Below are 16,054 nucleotides of genomic sequence, written 5' to 3' on the forward strand. Positions count from 1 at the left end.
GTTAAAAATTTACTTAATTCACTAACAAGGAAACCACCAGATGATGCATCTGTGTCAGTGACATACAGAAGAGGCAAGTACATTCAGCCACCAAAAGTCCGAAAAATGAAATAAGATTTCTAGTGTGCAGGGCTGGAGGGATGGCTCAGAGGGTAAGTGCATTTCTCGTTCTTGTAGACGATTGGAGTTCAGTTCCCAGCACTCATGTCTGGCAGCCTGTAACTCAGCTCCAGTAGCTCTGATGTCTTCTTCTGGGTACCATGGGCATGCATGTATATGTGCATGTATGTCCAACACACACACACACACACACACAGAGAGAGAGAGAGAGAGAGAGAGACATCTTTTTTTTTTAATGTGACTAATTCAGTTATCAAACCAGTTACTGTCCCACAGGACAAATGAGACTGTAACTTTAGCATGGTGCCGTCAGCCCTTTCCTCTGAACTGAAATATTCTCTCTAGAAAGGAGGAGGTGTGCTCATGAGAGCCAGAAATAAACAAACTTCACATTTCCAAGTTGGGGGGGGGGGGCTCCCAGACCTATAGAAGCAGAAAACAACAGTTGGGGAGAAGGCTATTCCCTGTTGGTAATGCACAGAGCTCTAGGGATGTGGCCTTTGTCAGGAGCCACCCTTTGGGTGGGTGGACTTTTTATTTTTTTATTTTTTGTAATGCAGCTGCTCTGGGTTGCCTCTGTTCCTGTAAGTAACCACAATAAAACTCAGTGTTCACTAAGTTGGCCTCTGGTGCAGCTGGTACTTTGGTCTGTCATGGGATTCCCTTATGGAGTAGGTAGACTTCTGTGTGTCCCCTCTCCCCAGGAAAATCTCTCCTACAACAGGGCATCATCTCTGTCACACAGAAATCCTGTTAGCTCACTATTTACACATGAAATCAGGGTCCTATTTAATAGTCAATAGTAACTTAGACAAAGGTATACTTAACTAAGGAATATGTCCGAGTGCATATAACTATTCCAGGATAACACAGAAAGGACATGCAATCCACGCCCAGCTCACTCCCACTGCACACCTGCCCCCACACCTCCATCCCTCCTCCCCCCACCTCTATCTTAAGGTTTGGACTGTCTTCTCAAACATTTTAAATATGCAATGCAATCCTGGCTGCTTCAACTCTCCCATAAAGGGGTAATCTTGATAGCAGCATGCTCTAGAGCAGTGGTTCCTCAATCTTGGTAATACTGAAACCCTTTAATACAGTTTCTCATTTTGTTGTGACCCCCGACCACGAAATTATTTTCATTGCTACTGCTATGAATTGTAACGCAAATATCTGTGTTTTCCAACCATCTTAGTTGACCCCTGTGAGGGGTTTGCAATCAACAGGCTGCGAAACGATGATCTGGAGACTGAAATTAGCCTGTAAAATCACCCAGAGGTGAACATTCACCTGCGCCCCCCCCCCCAAGGCTGTAAAAGTCCTTAATTTTCTTGTTTGCTTTCTTTCTTTCTGTCATATATTTGACTTCCAGTTGTCTTACAACAGAAAACCTGCTGCTTAACCCTCCTTCTAGTCATTTCTACCAATACATTTCCTTGCTGCTTCCCTTCCCTTGGCAAATCCCCCCTGTATGAACATTAAGCAGGTCAACCTTTCCAGCAAAGCATGGTCCTTTAACATAAAAATTCACACATATAATACCACAGTATTATATCAAGCATTGCGTTATTAACACATACATGGTTAATCCATCCATCCACCTACCCTTGTACCAGCACCAAGCTCCTTACTACTTAAGATCAGTAAGTTAACAACCTCCATTCACCAAAACCAATTAAGTAACAAAGCAAAAAATCTTCTCAATAGCTTTTAGGAGCAAAAATTTATCAACTCCGGACTCTGTACTACACATTAAACTAAGACTCTTAATTAGCAAGAAAGATGGATGCCAGACAAGGATCACTCGCTATTTGCTAAATAGGTGCCAACCCGGGTTTTACAAAAATGTATCCTTTTTAATCTTCACAGAAATCCTATGAACTAATTTGTATTTTAGCCCCTCTTTTTTGGATGAATAAACTCAAGTATCACAGAATTAATTTTCCCAAGGTCACAACGTTTGGTGGAACTCAGATTATTAACAGCTTCAGAACTCATACACTTAAGCATTATGCTATGTGATAGGAGATGACGGGTAAATTATATAAAATGGATCCATCTCTGCCACCTCCTCCTCCTCCACAACCACTGCAATCATCCTCACACTTATATATCATTCTTGCACAACCATTGTTCTGAACATATGAAGATTTAAAATTTTTTTTTACTACAACCCCACTGAGTAAGTATGACTAATATTCAGTTTGCAGGAAAACAAACAAACAAACAAAACCCCACTGAGATAGAAGTCCAGTGCCTTCTTGCTTGAGGTCACAGTACTAATGAGATGCTGTTGGGATGTAGTCTGGATGGTCAGGTCCCCGTGTCTAGACACCTCACCCCACCCCATGCCCACACCACTGCTCACAGTGATCCTGAGAGCACAGGGCAGCTGGGCATGCCTACTGTTCAGAACCTCTGAGTCTGGAAAGCGACATGCTAAAGTACAAAACTGTAATAGAATGCTCATTAGTATAACCAAAAATCATCATGTTATAAGATTTTCATTCAGCCTCGTTAAGAAGGCAAAAAAAAAGTAACACACTTAAGCAAGGTTTCATCTAAAATGACTCTTAAGAAAAGACTAACCCCCCCCAAAAAAAAACCAAACTTAGTCAATTCAGAACAAAGGACGTGCTATGGTGGCTTCTTACAAATCCTTCTATAGAAATTTGTTTTGTTCTTGCAGCATTGGGGTTTCTCAGAACTCCCTTGGGGGCTGTGGGTAGTTGGAGGCGGAGGAGGAAAAGCGACAGGACCAAGGTTGGTTCCCGACTCCACGTTCAATTAAGTGGCTCCGTTAACGTGTTTTACATACTGGGCTTCCCCTGGCGGTTTTGCTATGAGATTTTTGTTTTAAGTGGGCATGCCTTCTTAACTGTGTGCCTTCCCTGGCCTTAGCATTTCTTCTTTTGCTTCTTGCATGCCATGTTTACCCAAGCTCTGGCCATTCTCTCACCTGACCCCCCTTTCTACTCCCTCCTGTCAATCAGGATCAGCATCACAGCTAGTGTTTGTTACATGCCAAGCTGCAGTTAGATATTTTTATATCAGTGGTGTTGTAGACTGCTCTAAATACCCTGTGAATCGAATCCTATCATATTGATACCCTTTTAAGAGCAGGAAACAAAGGCTTAATTTGCCTACTGCCCAATGTTCACTAGGTAGTGTTGTTCTTTTGCTGCAGCTATTGCCTATGAAACACAAACACGAGACTCAGCGCCCACGTGGAGTTTATTGAGAGAGGGGAGAGGAAGGGGGTTGGCTGGTGGCCAACTGAAAGCAGAGAGGAGACAAAGAGAGCAAGGGAGAGAGAGAGTGAGAGAGAGAGGGAGAGAGAGATAGAGAGAGAGAAGGAGCAAGAGAGAGGCGCACTTGGCGCACTTGCTTTAAAAGAGAAACTTGAGCGCATGCGTAACTGAGTCCCCTGGCAGCCAGGTAAAGCTTGAGCAGCCAGGTAAATCATAACCATGAGCATCCTGCCCATCATCAGGGGGTGGGGTCAGCAGACTGCTGGTTTCCAACAGGTAGGATGAAAATATAGTCAGCTAGCCCTCTCCAAAAGCCCCCAATTACTTACTGGCCGGCTATCCTACCCTTTACCTACTTCAATACTACTCCAGTTCCCAGTGGGACTTTGTTCAAGACTCAGTCTCTTTAAAACAGAAGGCACACAGGAAGTACTTTTCTTTCGGGAACAGCTTTTCTAGCCAGACCTGGACACCAGTGAGTTCTGTAATGGCTGGTCACAGCGCAGCAGCATCTGCCCACAGCACTGTGACTGTTGGTCAGGTCTCCTTCTCCATGTCCCCTGGACACCAGTGAGTGCTGTGGTGGCTGGCTGGTCTCAGTGCAGTAGCATCTCCCCTGTGACTGTTGGTCACCAGTGTTAGACAGCCATAGTGACTGAACTCCTCTGCAGACTGAGTGACAATGCAGGGAGTTAATGACCCCACGACATATCTCAGGCACGGGGCTCATCAGCAATACTCCAGTTTCCTTTCCATGTGAATGGGGTAACTTTGGAGAACGGACACTGGTCCCTGGGGTTTCCGGGAGGGACTGCATTCCCAAGGCCCACAGCACAGTCCTAGAGCACACCTTTCTTGGGTGATTTTTCTCTCATGACCCTACTTCTGCATTGGCCATGTGACATTTCAGGGGTTGCTTGTCAAGTACTTGTGATTGGAGGGGGTCTGTGCTGTGGAAAGCCACACTTAGATTTCCTGTCCCTTCTTATCACCCACTTCTCCATTTGCCAGACTGGAGGCTCCATAATCCCTAAGGCTTCATCAATGACATATACAAAGGTTCAGTAGCAAACTAAAACTGATCATAATGTTTATTTTTCTAAAAAAGAAAAAAGAAACCCACTTACTTTTATTGTTTGCATTTGAGTGTTTTGCCTGATGCATGCCTGATGCCCTAGGTGTCCAGAATAGGGTATACAATCCCCTGGACCTGGAGTTAAAGATCACCAGATGGGTGCTGGGAACCAAACCAGGGTCCCATGGGAGGGCAGGAAGAGCTCCTAACCCCCGAGCCATCTCCCCAGGCCCAGGGGTCACTACTTCTTAGAGAAAATCCTGCCTCAAATCTTAGAGACGAGGCCAAGTCTCACTTACAGTAATGCAGAAGGTGCTTGGGCGTCGTTGGGGACTGGCAGGGTGGCTTTTATGAGTGCTGTAAGGCTCTGCAGGGATGGACTTTGCCCATGTCACTTTCTCAAGATGCCTAACATGCAAAGATTGAGGGGGCTGGTATAAAGGCCTGGCTGTCACAGCCAAGTCAAGAGAGGTCTGAAGAGCTATTCCGGCTAAAGACTTCCACTGAGGCTGGAACCACAGCTTCATTTACTTAATTTCTTCTTTGTGCCATTCCCATTCTCTCTGTGAGTGTGTGTGTGTGTGTGTGTGTGTGTGTGTGTGTGTGTGAGAGAGAGAGAGAGAGAGAGAGAGAGAGCAGAGACAGAGAGAGACAGACAGAGAGAGGGGGGGTGTTCGCATGGTGCATAAGTACATGTATATACACACACAGAGGCCAGAGGAGGACACTGGATATCCCGTTCTATTGGTTTCTGCCTTACTCAAAGATCTGCTCTGAGACAGGCTATCTCACTGAATTTGGACCTAGGCAGGCAGCTGTCAAGCCTCAGTAATCCTGGTGTCTCTACTCACCACAAGACTTGGGTTACAGACACACACACACACACACACACACACACACACACACACACACACACACACACACACAGAGAGAGAGAGAGAGAGTCATTGGTCCTAAAACTCAGCTCTGCATGCTAATGCAGCAAGTAGCCTCACCCACTGAGATATTTTCCTCGCCCCCCCCTTCCATCTCTTATACAAAGAACACCCCCTCCAGTCTTCGAGAACCAAGCCTGTGACAAGCAAACTTTAAATTTTACTTACTAATGTCTCTCAAACTAGACCATGTGTAACTTTACTGGTGGAGGCAGAACTGTCCCTTCTTGATACTCTGGACGCAAGAATTGAGTGGCAGAAGGGAAGAGAGGCAGAATGGAATGAGGTAGATACAAACCTGTTAGGTATGAGAGGCAGTTTCAGTTTCTGAACAAAACAAAAAGACACAAAAGGTCAGAACAGCCAGTGAAACTGAAAGCCGAGCACACAGCTGAGGCAGCCAGAGATGATGTAAGAGAAGCATCCAGAGAGGGCTACAATGGGCTCCCTGCAGGGGACACACACTGGATACACACAGCCAAGACTTCTGGAGTAGAATCATCCTGACCTGACGCAGGGCTCCTGACTTCAGAAACGCCATCCAATCCACAGAGTGAGGCCACAGGGAGAGAGGCCAAATGTCAGGTGGAAATTCCCAGTTATGTGCAGGGCTGAATTGGTTGCCCTGGAGAGTCCAGGGGGATCCCCGGGGTGCCGTCACCAGGCAGGACCTTTACAGAGAACCTTCCCAACACCCGAAGGGCACAGAGGGGCCTGGGTCCCCAGCAAAGGTCAGACATGCTCTGTGGAGGGAAGGCGGGTGACACAGCTTTGCTCATGGTTGTGTCTAACTGCTGGTGTCCACCACCTTCCTCTGCTGCACTGTGGCCAAGGGGTTAGAGGTGTGGAGGGTGGTAGCAAAGTGACTGACTCTTAAAACGGTGAATGTGGGCAGAGTCCAAAAGAGGCAAAGGGGTCAGTTTTACCTGAAGGAGGCTGGCTACACGAAGAGAAGCTGAAGTACCAACAGCAAGGTCAATGCCGGTGCCCAAGGTCCCGCCAGTCAGGAGACCGGGGCGGCTGAGAGTGAGCGGGGGTGGGGGGGTGGGTGGGGTGGGGGGGGTGAATCATGTAGGGCCTTCTGGCTTCTACTTCAAGATGGAAAACCGTGAGGACATACCTGGGTACAGTGACATAACCTGACACTCCAATTTCCCTCCGCGACTGTTGAAATGTAGAATGTAAACCCCTCAGGCTTGCACATTTGAACACTTGGTCCATAGTTGGCAGTGACTGGTGGAATATTCTGAAGCGTAGTTGAGGAAATGGGTCACATGGGGTGGGACTTGAGGTTACAGCACCCCCTCTGGAGCTATCGCTTTCTGACTGCTGCCACAGTGGGACCTGCCACTGTATACTTCTGTCCACAGCAGAGTGACTCCTGTCACCATGCCTTCCCTAGACGTACTGTGTCCCTGAATTGAGAGCCACAGCAAGTTCCCCCTACTTCCTATCAGCGACTCTGTCACAGCAAGTCACGAGCCCTCTCCAGGATTTATTTTTTACATAATATTCCTCACAACCTGACCAGTTAAACATGCTGTGACTTCACTATCTCAACCCCTGAGGATGCAGGCTTTGTGAAAGGTGCTGCCTGTCTGTGGGGCCTGTTGGTGATTCCCAGTCTCACTCAGAGTGTATAATTAACACAATGAATCAACACAGCATCTCGGAAAAAACCTGGGTCCCCTTCATGAATGGCAGTGTGAACTCAGACAAAGACACACAGGTGTCCTTTTAACCTACTACTGTGAGGATAAAACAACAAATATATGTCTTCGGGGGCCCTTAGAAGAGGTCCCCAAACCAAATTACGTTTCTCTTTTATAAAGACTGATGGCAAGGTTCAGTAGAAAAACACAGACCCAGCAGCCATTGGGGAGGGGGTGTTTCAAATGTATGCAATTCATTCACTGGCCATGTGCTCAATAAGAGTATCCAAGAAAGGCTGTGCTAATGAGTCTGAAGCAGGACAGGATGTTATGGGGGGGGGGGGGGGAGGTGAGCCTGGTCAAGGCAGGAAGGGGGCTGTGGGGAAGGATCAAAGGTACACTTCCTCTCCCATCAGCACCAGGGTCTCCACTGACTCAGGTGCAGCCTCTGGTTGGAGAAAGATGTTTCGAATTCACAAGTAAAACCAAATGAGAGATCTGCCTGCCTTTGCCTCCGAGTGCTGGGTGGGGTTAAAGGTATGTGCTACAGTGGTTGATGCCTGTTTTGTTTTTTATTAAATCAGTATTTTCATATTTAAGTTTCTAGATCAATTCGTTGGCTCAAATTATAACAAAAGTGATTTATATTTTCAATGGAAAAATTGGAGCAGGAAAGTATTGGAATGTGATCAAATAAAATGAGGGATTTTGACCCTGCAGGGAAGGGAAAAGGGGGTGTGCTTGTGTTGGGGGGGCTGCCTAGAATGAGCGGGCAGAGGCACCAGAGAAGCTGTGGTTCTTCCTTGCCGGAAGCAAGGTTCTCACTGACTTTCCACCATCAGCACTCTTATCACAAAATTCAGAAGTCCATTGTGAGCTTAAATCCGCCATTTAACCCCACTGACTCTATCCCCTCATTGTATAAAAAAAAAAAAAAAAAAAAAAAAAAAAAAAGCAAAGCAGGCTACCTTATAAATCACACCTGCTAGGGGTTAAATAATGCAACACACAGATGTAGCCCTTAGCACAATGCTTGGACAGCCGCAAGCCCTCCATAAATGTCAGTGCTCGCTGCGATGCTGACGCTGCCCGTGGAGACCTCACTTTCTGCGGCTACACCTCAGTGCAGACACCCCTGGAAAATAATGTGCCACAGAGAGGTCATGCAGACAGGCAGGAACATGCCTGGAGAACTTGGGTATCTTAGATCAGGCACCAGACACATCAACAAGCTGGTAGATGACTCTGGCCGGTCCCAAGCTGTTGAGCCCACCCTGTGAATACCATGTGGAATAGGGCCAGGCCACACCGACAAATTCCAGACTCAAGAAGCCGTGGGAGATAACAAATGATTACTGTTGTTTAAAGTCATTAAGCTTTGGGCTGGTTTGATACACAGCATCAGATAACCAGAATGCTCTGGTCAATCCAGTCCCTTATCCAGTCCTTTCCTAGAAATTCCTTCGTGCTATTAGCCTGTCTAATGAAAAGATGGGAGTTCCACCTCATCCAGCACAGGGAACCAAGAACCTGGAGGTCCCAGCTTGTCTTGCAATGGGGTCCCATTTGCCTCAGTGGTCCTTAGCCTGTAAGCGAATTCCTGTGCTGGCACAAAACCAGACCATGGGGGCACCAGGCACTTATGTGGTGAACAGGCAAACATGCAGGAAAAACATTTGATACACACAGTAAAGAATAAATCTTTAAAAATTTAAGGACTGGTTATGGTTTGTTTAAATGTTAGCATTAGTTGTTGTCCCCCCCCATTAGTACATTTCTGTACTGGGCACGATTTACTCCCTCCAATCTCCTGGCACACTTGTTCAGTCCAGCCTTTGTCAGTATTTCATTTTAGCTTTATGCTCTTCTTACATTGTCCACTCTGACCTTACCCCACCATCACCACATGGAATACCAGGAGAAGGACACTGAGCCATTCTGACATGTGCAGTCTCGAAATAGACCCCATATGGAGCACCTGGCCAGCAGGGACTGGGAGCAGCGTGATAAATGTGGAGTGCCTCTCCTCCTGTCTCATGGTCCTGGAGATCTCCTTCTCCCAAGGCTTCCAATGCTACCTCTGTGCCTTCAAACTCCTACCTTCCTTTTTTTTTTTTTTTTTTTTTTTTTTTTTTTTTTTTAACAGATCCTTATATCCAACTGTTTGCTCTGTGGATTTTCTTTGGCTATGCAGTGAATTACCCAAGTTAAAGTTTATTATGGTCAGGTAGGTGTTGGCGGTCTTGAAGATGTCTATCTTCTGTGCCATGACTATTTGCTAAGAGGCCACACGCACTCTAGGGCCATGTCTTCCTCCATCTTCAGTCAGCAACAGTGCTTCTGGTCATTTGTCCACAGCTGCCTCAGTTTCTGACCACTGTGCAAAAGTTCTCAGCTTTTAGGGCCCGGTACAAATTGGTACCATCTCAAGATTAACCCTTTCTGACCTCATTTCCACCCAACCCTTTGTTTTCTGCAACCCAGTCACAGCGGCCGCCTGTGTACCCTCCATCCCTCAGGTACACCACCTTGGAACTTGATTCTTGTTTCCTCTCTGTCTGGGGCTCTCTTGGCCAGCTCCCTTACCCTATGCGTGTTGAATTACTGGTATGTCAAATCTCCACAAAAGAAGGAGCCTCGGACAATACCCCTTATTACGTCAGTTCCATAGGTCACAAGCCTGGTTGTAGCATCAGTTAAGCCATTCGCTTAGATTCTCAAATGGAACCTTTCTGAAGCCCACTGAGCATCTTCTTTGGGTTGCTTCTGGTTTGGAGCTGGATTCAGTCTCTGCTGGGACTCCGGGGGCAGTGAGTGAAAAGCTGATTTATCTCCTCAAGGCTGTTCTTCTCTGTCCTCCTTATGCTTCCCCACCAGCCCCTTTATGCTGCTTTGCAATCAAACCATGCCAAGTTCTGGACACTTCTATACACTAACCAGTGTGATTTTTCTGTTTTAAGGGACATCTCTTATTTTCAGATCTTTAACTTGGCTTGCACCAGAAAGTCTGTTTAGCCTAGAAATTTAACCCATTCACAGGTTCCCAGACTACAGCCAAGTTCTCCACTCCCCACTTCCCCTGGGAGCCCCCTTTGTTTATGCTCCACTTTTCATACTCCTTAGCTTTTACTCCCCTGTGGAAGACATGGTAATGGTAGGGCTGTCTGAGAATCCTGTTTCCCAATAGTAGTGAAATCAACTCTGCAATGTTAACAATGTCTGTTGTGCACGACAATATGCCACAGGCAACCTAGCAGACAACTGGATAGGCATTTCTTTAAGGAGTAAGTGGCCCTATTGTAGACTGTTTTCTAACCCATTTCTACAGGGTTTTGTGGCTGTCACTCTTCCCTTTGGTTTAACAGCTTGAAAGCCCTGAGCAGGACAGATTCTGCAGGATGGCAGGAAGGTGGGTAAATGACAAACACTTTTTCTCTAGACATATCCTGTAACTGCTGTCAGTAGCATCCAATTGGCTTGACTCTCTTTGACAAAGATGTACAAAAATGCCTGCTGGGGGAAATGTGTCTAATTATAATTTCTATAAAAATAAGAATGGTTTTTTTTAGTCTATTATCCAAGTATAAAAGCAAAACAAATTGAGTTGGTCCGATTAAATTTAAAGCATAGACTGCCCCCAGTAAGCTTAAATGAAGCTAGAAGAATGGAAGGAAAGAGGAGACAGGCATGAGATGAACGTGAGCAGGCTTTAGAACCAAATGCATTTTAGAAATAAGACCCAGACTTTATAGAACAGGGAACTGAAGCTCAGGGAGGGTGAGCAACCCTCATGTCACACAGCTAGTCAGTGATACAATACTTCAAACACACACGCTACTAGCTATTTGAGAATAACACAGTGAAATAAATAAATCTCTCCTCCTTGTCTTGTTGTTGCTATTCGTTTTGTGGTGTTTGTTTTGTTTTGTCACAGGGTCTCATGTGGTCCAGGCTGCCTCCAAGACTGGCCTAGAACTCTGGACCCTCCTGTCTCCACCTCCCAAGTGACAGGAGCTGGCTTTTCTGCTGTCTCCTTGGGCAGTGTTCATTTAATGATCGAGTCTCTTCTTTAGAGGGCTGAGTCTGTCTGCAGTGTCCCAACAAAGTCAGGACGCTCATGTCGGGAGCAGTGTTCTTGGCAGGGCACAGTCCCCAAGGGGCATGGCCACAGGTCTTGCAGCACCACAGTGGCTCTTGGAGGGCTGCTTAGGACACCAGTGCACAAGGACAAAACTGATGAGAACACACTTCAGCAAACCAAGAGGGTCAATGCAGTATTGTTTAAGCAGATTACCTAGACGCTAATGGAGAAAAAATGACCATCAATGCAAGTATCTTGACAAGAATCTGTATTTATGGACACAAACTTGCTGCCTGTAGAAAGGCAAAAATGAAGGAAATCATATTTTAAGAGAATAAATGATATACATTTTAATGAGATTCTCACATAAACACAATGGCAGCAAGAACTGATGTGGAGTAGTTTCTAAATTTATCAGATCGTCACCTATTGCTTTCTGAATACCTACAATAGGGAAGAAAAACAATGCAGTAATGCAGATCTCTAATTTGGAGGTGAGACCTCATTGGTTTGGTATTTCTCAATGCTCTTCCATTCACTACCGAGCAGCTGGTATTCTCTTTTAAAAGAAAATCAAGAAATTGGTTTATTAAGGGAATATGCACAGAGTGACTTAGTCAAGGGGAAAGCATTGCTTGCTGTCAGAGAGAAGGAGAAAATAATGTGTTTTTGGATCCACTGATCATCTACCCTCACCATGGTTACAGGCTGTGTTTCCTAACTTTCCCGAATCACACTTGAGTCAAAATGACCTTGGTAGTAATTTGAACCAAATCCCCTATCTCATACACAGAGAAAATGAAGCTTAAAGAGGACGGGCACCCTAAGTCTCCTCACTCCCCTGGACTGATGTGGAATCATTACACTTTATGACCTCAATGTCTGCACCCCTCAAACCCATACGGTAAGACCCTAGCCTCCAAGGCGGCCCTCTTGAGGCGAGGCCTTCTGAAGGCATTACATCACGAGGGTACAGCTGGAGCCCACATCTTTACCGAAGAGAGTCCCTACATTAGTTCCATCCTGACATATGAAGACATAGGCAAGAAAGCACAAGCTAGAAAGCAGACCCCTCCCCCCCACCCTGACATCAGGTGACATCAATTTGCTCATGTCTTGACCTTGGGCTTCCCCACCACTGGAACTGTGAAGAAGAAACTTTTGTTGTTTGTTAAGCCACCGAGTTTCTGTCATTCTGTTATAGCAGCCTCAATACGTTAGGATATCACTGCAGAAAAATAAATGGCAGGTGTTAATTTCTGTCTGGCTTTTATTTGTAAACTATATAAAACTGTTTCAGTGGTTAAAATTTCCATGGTTTTTCACATAACTGAACAAAAACTCTCAAACTATTTTTTATAGTTAAAATTGTAGTGTAATTTGAATATAGGTGCATTCCACACTGGCCCACGTGATTCTGGGGCATCTACCTGTTTGCTTTTAACCAGGCAGGCTTCATGAAAGAGAGCAGATAAACCATGCATATTATGCAGACTTCTATGAAGATTTTTGTTTTTTTTTTGTTTTGTTTTGTTTCTAAGACAGGGTTTCTCTGTGTAGTCTTAGCTGTCCTGGAACTCACTCTGTAGACCAGGCTGGCCTCAAACTCATAGAGATCCTCCTGCCTCTGCCTCTTGAGTGCTGGGATTAAAGGTGTGTGCCACCACCACCGTCACTTTTCTAGCTTATTTTAAGACATTTTTTTAATCTCAGATATTTAATATTTATGGTGGCTTTTCCTTTTCCTATTTTTGTACAGATAGGTATATCTACATTTATGCATATGTAAGTTTCTGTAACTATTTGGAAAGAACATGTCACAAATTTATATTTGGTAGGGAAAGATATAATAAAAATTAAAGCAATGCAACTTTTAGCTATGTATTTCTCTGTTATAAACTGAGATTAAAAGTTTGCAGCTTAACCACTGCTGAATGCACAACACGGTGGAGGAAAGTATAAGGGGCATAGTGGTAGCACAGCAAATGCAATGATAGTGGGAAAAGAATGGAAGGAGATGACCAAGTATCAGGGGGATGAAGGCATAAGGAGAAAACTGCCAGTAGCAGTCTGCACAAAAGATTGTGTGTGTGTGTGTGTGTGCGCGCGCGCGCGTGCGTGCGTGCGTGCGTGCGTGCGCACATTCACTTTGGCAGCACATATACTAAAACTGGAACAGTTCAGAGAAGATTAGCATGGCCCCTTTGCAAGGATGACACTCAAATCTGTGAAGCGTTCTGTATTCTTTTCCCAGTTGCCTTAAGGAACTTATGGCTGTATGTTTTGTTTGATCAAAGAATAACTCTGCTCTCTTAATCTTTGAAAGCATGACATCACAGACTTGTTAAAGGTTTCCTAAGCACCATCTTCTGTATGCTGACTGCTCGTGGTCACAGTCACTCTTTGCTGCCTAGCTCTGATTGATTACTGTGCTTATTGATCCTTTATTCCTTAAAGATTATAAGAATTGAAACAGACCAAAATTAAAAAGAATTTTTTCCTTTTTTATAATTTATTTTTTACATTCCAATCCCGGATTCTGCTCCTTCCTCTCCTCCTGCTCCCCCCACTCGCCCTGCCCTTCTCCCATCTGCTCCTTGGAGAAGGTAAGGCCTCCCCTAGGAAGTCTAAGTCTGTCCCATCATCTTGCTGAGGCAGGTCCTAGGCACCTCTCCACCCCCACACCCGTGTCTAGGCTGAGCAAGGTGTGTCTCTCCATATATAGAATGGGCTCCACTAAGTCAGTTTGTGCATTAGTGTTAGATCTTGGGCCCACTGCCAGTGTCCTCATATACTGTCCCAGTCACACCAGTGTCACCTATATTAAGGTAGTCTAGTTTGGTCTTATGCAGGCTCCCCATTTGTCAGACCTGAGTCAGTGATCTCTCACTAGCTCAGGTCAGCTGATTTTGTGGGTTTCCTCATCATGGTCTTGACTCCTTTGTTCATTTTTTCACTCCTCTCTCACTTCGATTGTACTCCAGAAGCTTGGCCTATTAGTTAGTTACAGATTTCTGCATCTGCTTCCATCCATTTCTGGAAAGGGTTCTAGCTTCTCTGGGGTTGTGGATTGTATGCTGGGTATCTTTTGTTTTATGTCTGCTATCCACTTATGAGTGAGTATATACTATATTTGTCTTTCTGGTTTTGGGTTACTTCACTCAGAATGTTTTTTTCTAGTTCTGTCCATTTGCCTTAGAATTTTAGGATGTCACTGTTTCTTACCACTGAGTAGTATTCCATTGTGTAAATATACCACATTTTCTTTATCCATTCTTCAGTTGGGGGGCATTTAGGCTGTTTCAAGAATTTTCTTTTGCCTACTTATGGGACCATTTTCCTGCTACAGGGTTGCCTTATCCAGCAGCCTTGATGTGATAATTTGTGCCTGTTCTTATAGTAGCATATTATTCCATGTTTGGTTGATGTCCCTGAGAGGCCTGTTCTTTTCTGAGGGGTGACAGAGGGAGAGTAGATTTGGGGAGAGTTGAGGTGGGGGCAGAGATACTGGGGGAGGAGAAGGACTGCCATGTCAGGAAGAATAATTAAAAACAAAATAATAATAATAATAATGATAATGATGATGATGATTTTGGCATGGAAAGATAATGTGTTTCACACACAAAAGCAGTGACCAGAAATGGAATTGCTTCCTCAGTGCTAGCAGAATGTAAGGAATGTGATGTTCCCTTGCCTTGCACCCATACCACAGAGGCTGTAAGCTCAATGGTCTCACTTTAAACCCACAGTGACAAGGTCAGCAGGCCTGTAATGCTGCCCAGTGACCACTCATGCCCCTTGTGTCACCTACCACCCTTCTGTCCAAATCTCTCTTTTATGTATCTGTTCTTCTCTGAGTCGCCACTATCCCGATTCTCAATCTCAGCCAAGGACTCATAAGCTCCATCTGGGCAAGTAACAGGCCCCAAGGGTAGAGAAAACAGAGGCCCTGGTCAGAAGGCTCAACATGACACCCAGGGATTTGGGCTTTATTCTCTGACAAGAGGTGGGTGTAGACAGATCTCCACATAGATGGACTCTTTTCTAAGAGACAAATGGGGTGGGTGAGGAAGTTAATATTGGAAGTTAATAATGAGTGACTGGCTGAAGAAAGTGGCCTCAATGGAAGACCAAGTTATAGTTTATGGCTGAATAGTGAGAAGGTAGAGAATTCCAACTTCTCTTACATTCGTGTGTGTGTGTGTGTGTGTGTGTGTGTGTGTGAGTGAGTGAGAGAGAGAGAGAGAGAGAGAGAGAGTGTTTATGTACACATGCCACTGCACACACAAGCTTGCCCATGTGCCATGGCGTACACCTGCTGAGCTCGGAAGACAACACGAGGGAGTCAGCTCTACCCTTCTTTCATGGGGTTCTGGAAACCCAACTCAGGTCATCATGCTTGGAGTAGATACCTTCACAAGCTGAGCCACATCGCTAGCTCCAAGAATTCCAACCTATTAACAGCACAATTATATTCGATTTTAACCCGTGAGCTCTGAAGTGTATTCTGCGAAGTCACTAACATAATGTTAGCGTAGCTGCTTCCTGTTTTGCTGAGACTGTTTTGTGATAATAGTGAAACAGTTAACTCTTGAAGCCAGGGCTTTGGTTTTGAGCAAGCTGACGAATCGCTGTCAGAAGGCACCGAAGCCCTGAGAACAGCAACAGTCCTTCCACCAGGTGGGGAGAGGGGCAAGCGAGTGTACAGAAAATAGTCTAAAACTTCCTACAACTTGGCAAAGGGATCATGTAAATGCTAGAATTCTATCAGTGTGGAAATTTCACCAGTGCATGTATTCATACACAAACATATAGAGACACAGTAAGAAGTAAACACACAGATGTTTCTTAAGAAACCTCAAAGCATCCAAGTTGTGCTCATAACTCACCGTCTGCCTGATCTCTTCCTGGTGCAGGGACACAGAGGATAAAGGGTC

The 16,054-nt window shown here is 45.2% G+C and overlaps 1 protein-coding gene and 1 pseudogene across 2 annotated transcripts in view; one reads left to right on the forward strand and one right to left on the reverse strand.

The window, feature by feature from the left end:
- Pcgf5 (polycomb group ring finger 5) overlaps positions 1 to 16,054 on the reverse strand; it is a 100,918-nt gene that overhangs the window by 68,145 nt on the left and 16,719 nt on the right. The window lies entirely within an intron of this gene.
- On the forward strand, positions 13,252 to 13,364 carry LOC127233582 (uncharacterized; annotated as a pseudogene).

This window comes from Phodopus roborovskii, unplaced genomic scaffold (assembly GCF_943737965.1).
Source record: "Phodopus roborovskii unplaced genomic scaffold, PHOROB, whole genome shotgun sequence".
Lineage (NCBI taxonomy): Eukaryota > Metazoa > Chordata > Mammalia > Rodentia > Cricetidae > Phodopus > Phodopus roborovskii.